Source organism: Hydra vulgaris, chromosome 01 (genome assembly GCF_038396675.1).
Source record: "Hydra vulgaris chromosome 01, alternate assembly HydraT2T_AEP".
In the NCBI taxonomy this organism is placed as follows: Eukaryota; Metazoa; Cnidaria; class Hydrozoa; order Anthoathecata; family Hydridae; genus Hydra; species Hydra vulgaris.
The window spans coordinates 2,592,829-2,600,000 of NC_088920.1; the positions used below are offsets into that span (position 1 = coordinate 2,592,829).

General features: G+C 25.9%; 1 long non-coding RNA gene across 1 annotated transcript in view; it reads right to left on the reverse strand.

The window, feature by feature from the left end:
* Positions 1-4,230: 4,230 nt before the first annotated feature.
* LOC136075016 (uncharacterized) overlaps positions 4,231-7,172 on the reverse strand; it is a 47,204-nt gene continuing 44,262 nt past the window's right edge. Inside the window, exon 3 of the long non-coding RNA XR_010635638.1 lies at positions 4,231-7,172. This exon is cut by the window's right edge and continues 641 nt beyond it. This is a non-coding gene — a long non-coding RNA (uncharacterized LOC136075016).

Below are 7,172 nucleotides of genomic sequence, written 5' to 3' on the forward strand. Positions count from 1 at the left end.
ACAGTTAATGAAGTTAAATAAAGTTAAGGTAAGAATAACTTTGTTTACTAGTAACATTACAAAACAGGTTTCTTAAGTTAAATAACATGGTATTGCTATTATGCGTTACTATATTAAATTTATCATTAATAATAATCAGTTTTGTTGCATTAATGGTTAGTTCATTGTAATAATTTGGCAACTGGTTGTTTTATCAAACTTGCAATTGCAAAACTAAAAGATATGTAAGTTTGAACATGTGATTCTTAAAGAGATGAAGTTATTTTTATGAATTTGTAAGAAATATTTATTAAGTCAATGTGTGTGTGTGTGTGTGTATACATACATACATACATATATATATATATATATATATATATATATATATATATATATATATATATATATATATATATATATATATATATATATATATATATATATATATACTTAAATAATAAAATAAAACAATAAAACTTTATCAAAAAAGATTGATTTTTTCTCATTAAACTAAATTCGAAACTGAGACAGAGTGACTTGAGTAGATTTTATATTTTCTCAATATATATATATATATATATATATATATATATATATATACTTAAATAATAAAATATAACAATAAAACTTTATCAAAAAAGATTGATTTTTTCTCATTAAACTAAATTCGAAACTGAGACAGAGTGACTTGAGTAGATTTTATATTTTCTCAATATATATATATATATATATATATATATATATATATATATATATATATATATAAATATATATATATATATATATATATATATATATATATATATATATATATACTTAAATAATAAAATATAACAACAAAACTTTATCAAAAAAGATTGATTTTTTCTCATTAAACTAAATTCGAAACTGAGACAGAGTGACTTGAGTAGATTTTATATTTTCTCAATATATATATATATATATATATATATATATATATATATATATATATATATATATATATATATATATATATATATATATATAATATGTTAATATATATTAATTAATATAATATAATATATATATATACATATATATATATGTATATATATAAATATATATATATATATATTTATATATATATATATATATATATATATATATATATATATATATATATATATATATATATATATATATATATATACACATATATATAAATATATATATATATGTATATTTATATATATATATATATATATATATATATATATATATATATATATATGTATATATATATAATAATATTTTATAATACCAAGTTGAATGTAATGAATAAAAAACACTATATATATATATATATATATATATATATATATATATATATATATATATATATATATATACTATATATATATATATATATATATATATATTTATATATATATATATATATATATATATATATATATATATATATATATATATATATATATATATATGTGTGTATATATATATAATAAATTTTATAAAACCAAGTTGAATGTAATGAATAACATAAACTACAAGGAGACACAGTTACTCGGCTAAGATAATTTTCATAATCAATAGAAAAATTAAACTTAAAAAATGAAATTTTTTAGAATAAATATTTCTGTTAACGATGAGTGATATATATTTAGTTTAGTGATTTTATTTTTATAAACTATTCGAAACACTTAGGTATTTATGAGTGACACAAAGTTTCTTTGTAGTTGCAAAGTACTTTGTAACTAAACTTATATATAAAAAGTATTTTTTTACACTCATAAATAAGGTAATAAAAGTTTATTTTATATTTGCTAATAACTAATAAAAAAAACAGATTATCAAAAACCAAAGTAGAGGACTGCAAAAACACTTTTTTTTATTCAATCGCAACAGAGAGTCATCTCAGGATATAGCTGATGTAGTGTTTGGAAGCTATTTCCTGAGATAACTCTCGATTACGATTGGATAAAAAAATTCATTACAATTACTCAAAATATATCCGTAATATATCATATACAATACAAATTCGCTGCCAATACTTGTCTTGCGCAACGGCAAACGAAAAGAACTTGTTTCGGACTCAACGAAATAATAAGTTTTAAACCAATCAAAACCGGGAGTCATCTCAGGAAATAACTCATCCTTATATATACAATATCCATCATTATTATATTTTATAAAAAAATATTTCATAAATATTATATCTATAGCCCAATCTAACTTTTAATAAAAGCATTACAAGTTTTTCAGTAAACAATCGAAGAAGATACAATATCCAACTTTTATAAATATTTCTATTTCTTTTTGAAGAAAAATGTGAACCCAAAAAAAGTTTGAAAAATCATCACTAAGGGCGGTTTAATATGTTATATATAACTGCAGTTATAAATTTGACGGAAAAATTTCCGTATTTGAAAATTTGACCGCAGGTACGGAAAATATCCGTACATAATGCATCCGTACATCCATACATGGATATACGGATACTTTCCGTGCAAGTAACAGAATATTTTTCCGTTTTTTAACGGAAATTTTTAACAGTGTACCATTAAAAAAAAATCTTGCATTTCAACTTTTTTTCAATTTTTAATAGTGCATAACATATATTATATGATTAAAATAAAAGTAAAAATTTTAAAATTTAAAAAACTTAATTATGCGCATAATTATTGATAAACAAAAGCCTAAAAATGAATAACTGGCGACAGGGTTTTTTCAGCAACCGTAAATAAATTTGTACTGAAATTTTGGCTTGTGATCCTTTACTTATGCAATTACAACATACATTAAAAGTTTTGGATTTTGACCAAAAAAAGTCAAAATATATGCATTTTAGTCATATTTGGAAGTTTTGATGCCATTTGAGAACACAAAATCACTCACAAAAGTAAAACGCAATTAGCTGTACACATAATTTTAGTAGAGGTTGCAAATACATGTGTTACAAACAAGTGTACCAAATTTTAGATCAAGTCGGTTATCGGTTTGAAAATTATCTCCGTCGCCAGGCTATAAAACATGATTTTGAAAAAAACTTAATTTAAAAATAAAATAAAAAAAACAATTGTTTAAAACTTCCCACTTCCATAAACTGCACCTTCTAATGTTTTGTTTTAATAACAAAAACCTTTTTGTATAGCTCTTAGTTTCTTGCGTCTTTATTTCACTATACTTGTGCATTGTTTTTCTGCTTTAGAAATGCGCTTTGAGTCATTTACAAGACAAAAGTTATGTAGAATGCAACCTACTGTTATTTCAAGCTTATCAAATAACGTCTCTAAAAATTGTAGTCCATTATTAAAGTATAGGAAGCTGATGCTACTCCAACACATAAAGCAGTTCTTTCAACAAATATATCTTTGGGACACCGCTTCCAAATCAATTGATTCAAGGATTTATTAGGATTTTGTGTTTTACCGTGCAAACACTTTTCTAAAAGAATATCACCAAGATCGATAAATATTGGTTTTATAAAATCTCGAACAGCAGCAGGAATGCAAATATTTTCTTTATATGTTTTTTTTTCCAGTTACTTTATCAGCCTGGAATTTGCACCAAGAATCCTTAGTGCGCAAACAAAATTGATGGCGTGTTTCATTGTCATAACTTTCAGAACAGTGAAAAAGAACAGCTGCTACACTTTTTTTCATTGCATATAAACTACCAATGTTCTGTCTGATTGCTTCGCCATATTAGTTTTGCAATGTGTTAATAATATTTTCTGTCAAACGACCTGCATTTTTCATGTCCTGGTCAACTAAATTTTGATAAACATCTAACAGGTTATGAAAAGTTTTATTGTAGCTTTTTTGTTCATAGGTAGCTTCATATTTATTATTCCACAAAATTTTTCTAATGATAATAACCCTTTACCCATTTCACGAAAAGCCACAATTACACGTGTGTAAACATTAAATGGTTTTTGTCTGCAACATTTGCTTTTACTAGGCTCTTGTTGTTCGATTAAACTTTTTTTACAAAATTTAGCAGATGAAAAAAACTCAGTTTTCCAATTGCAACTGTTACAACATATTTTTAAACCAATACTTAAACCATACTTTTTCGAGAAATCGAACATTAAATAAACATTATCTTCTCACAGATTCGGGCATTTAAGTAGCGATATAACGTTTTCCATCAGACTAAAGTTCATAACAAAGTTAAAACTTGTACTTTGAAAATCTTGAAAACCTCTATCAGCAATATTTAATTTTTTTGAAGAAGCAGAATGTGTGGCAGATTCAACATAAGATAAAGTTTTCGTTTCTGAAGAAGGAATCTTTGTATATCTGTTTCCACGAAATTTTGCTTTTTTATTATTGTATATTCTTTTTGATAATTGTTTTCTCTTTGATCCACCTATATTATTTTTATTTTAAAAAGGAAAAAGATTAACTATAGCATAAATAATAAGGTTTCAATGCAGCTAGAAACAAGAAGCGAATTACGTCAATAAAGTCATCATACAAAACTAATTAACAAGAAGTCGTTGCAGTCTACAACTTTGCACTTAAAAGAGTTGAAAAGGTAAGTATTTTATGGCTTTTTATGGTTTAACTTGTTTCTGAAGTGCATACCAACGGAATAAACAAAGCGTTGCTAGGGGAGAAAATAAAAAATTTATACCAATACGTTACAAACAAGTTTTAAGATGTGAAGCTTTTATTATTTAATTATAGGTACGTGTTCAAAATTTTTAAACTATTCAAATATTTAATTATTATGCATCATTGTAAAGAGCTTTAAATCAGTATTAGAATGGTGAAAATTTCATAAAAAACGAATGATTCTACTAAAAGTTATGCCCATTTAAGTGTCAAAAACTCATTATAAGGAATGCTTAAGAAAAATGCAACCAACTCAAAAAATTAGCGTTCGGCTTACGGTAGTTTTAAAATAGAACTTCATTGTTTAGTTTTCAGCGCATTACTTTGTCTCGACTATACTTTTATTCAACTTATTTTTTTTTTGTTGTAAATGCAAAGCATTTTAGTGAAGCTGCACCGAGCAGTGAACGCCTTAGGGATGAATAATAAGTTAAAAAGAGTTGAGCAGAGTGAGATAAAAGTACAAAAGGACAGATGTCCAGTGGAAAACAAAGAGCCTCAAAGTAGAAAATTACTAAAAAAATGATAAGTATAATGTTGTAAAAATAAACAATAACAGTTGAGATACGTAAGAGTCATTTACTGTTGTTTACTAGATTGTTGTTAGTGTCAAGCGTAAGTGTAATGTGTAGACAGTATCAGTGATGGAGCAGAATTATTCGTTTTATAAGTAGTTATCATGTGGTCTGTATTATTAGGTTGGTAAACATACATTATCGATATAAGTGTTTCATGGACGTCTCGAGTACAGTATGGATTCGTGCCTTATGGTACAGTATGAACACAAGAAGACCTCCAACTTTCGCCCGAGACAGGCATCCCAAAAAAAGTTCCACTCTGGGTATACACCAGGGTATCTCGTCAAGGTATCCCATTGTGTTATCCCAAAAGGACTATTCTCAGAGTATCCTGTCAGGACGATTGCCACAGATTTTTGAATTGACACTGGGACCAGAGGACACTTAGTGGGGCTCAATACAACTTGCATACAATTGTATGTAACTGCATGCAATTGTATTGTAAGTCACTTTGTTGACATGAGTGTTGATAAGTGCAATGTTTTGTTGCAGTATCACGAGTGTCAGTGAGATTTGTGACTGTTTTGAGTCTTAAAGATGTGTATGTAATGTAGACAGTCAACGTGTATGTAATGTAGACAGTCAACGCTGTGTACTTTGTGTGTGTCTACTGTAATAGATTGTCTTGATGGTATAAGCTGTTAGTATGAAATTGGTTGAAAGTTTTTATGGTTGAAATATTTTATTCAACTTTTATTCAACTTCTCGAATATCTTATTGTACACATATGTCCAGATATCACAGAGAGTCATTCACATCAATTTGGGTTTAAAAAAAATAGCTCTACCCTTCACGCAGAATTTCTTCTGAGTGAAACAATAAAACACTATAAACATAACAATTCACCTGTATATATATATGCAGTTTAGATGCTAACAAAGCTTTTGATAGTTGTAACTGGGATTTATTATTTGAGAAACTATATTATCAGAAAAAAATCCCACTATCGGTAGTTCATACCATTTCATCGTTATATTGAGCAGGTACTGCTAATGTATCATATCTTGGATGCATATCAGAAGAGTTTAGGTTGTCTCAGGGAGTTCGACAAGGGTCCATACTTTCGCCTCATCTTTACAATATTTATACTGAAAATCTTTTAGAGAAAATTGTCTCAGAATTCAAAGTAGGAACTTCAATAAACGGGGTATACACTGGTGTCATTGCGTATGCAGATGATATAATTTTGCAAAGTTCAACTATATCTGGTCTTCAAAATCTTATTAACATCGTCCAAAAGTATGTAATATCAAACTTTATCAAATCTCAATTGTTTTTGAATGAGCTATTCGACGTAACTTAACCTTGACATCTTCGTTGACAATTAAACACCCATTACTAGATTTTGATAGCCAACGCTCCCAAGCTTGCTCGCAATGAAAATCGCATATAAATACACTACATTACAAAGACAACAATACTCCATAAAAAACTTGTTTAAAAAAAGTATTCATTCATTATTGATGAACAATAAGAAGTAATATGATAAAATGAATAATTTCTTTCTTTAGTCAACACATTTTACTACTTTTTTGGTTTTTGAATGACTAATTACTAAATTTACAACAGAAACTGTTTTTGTTTGAAGCAAACAAAAAACTGTGTCTGTTGTAGTAATTAGTCATTAACCAATTTTCTATCTATTTTAGGTACTACAACGTTTTATTAAATGAGAATAAAAAAATATGCAGAGCGATTTTTTTTCTTCTACTTGACTTAAAATTTTATAAAAGCTCTTATACTTTTATTATATACAAATATATTATTATCAATGAGATGATAGTGGTGCAAATATCACGAGGTAAACATTTAAATTACAAAGTCTTATAAACAAAACAGCTAAATAATTAAAAGGCAAGTTTATTTGTTGGAATAAATACTTTTTATTAATAATTTCTTTAACCAAGAACAATTTTTCATAACACAATGGTTGACTTTTCCAAATAAAATAAATATTGAGACTTAAATAAAATATCTTTTATAACACAAAATTTTACCGGGAAACACAGATTCA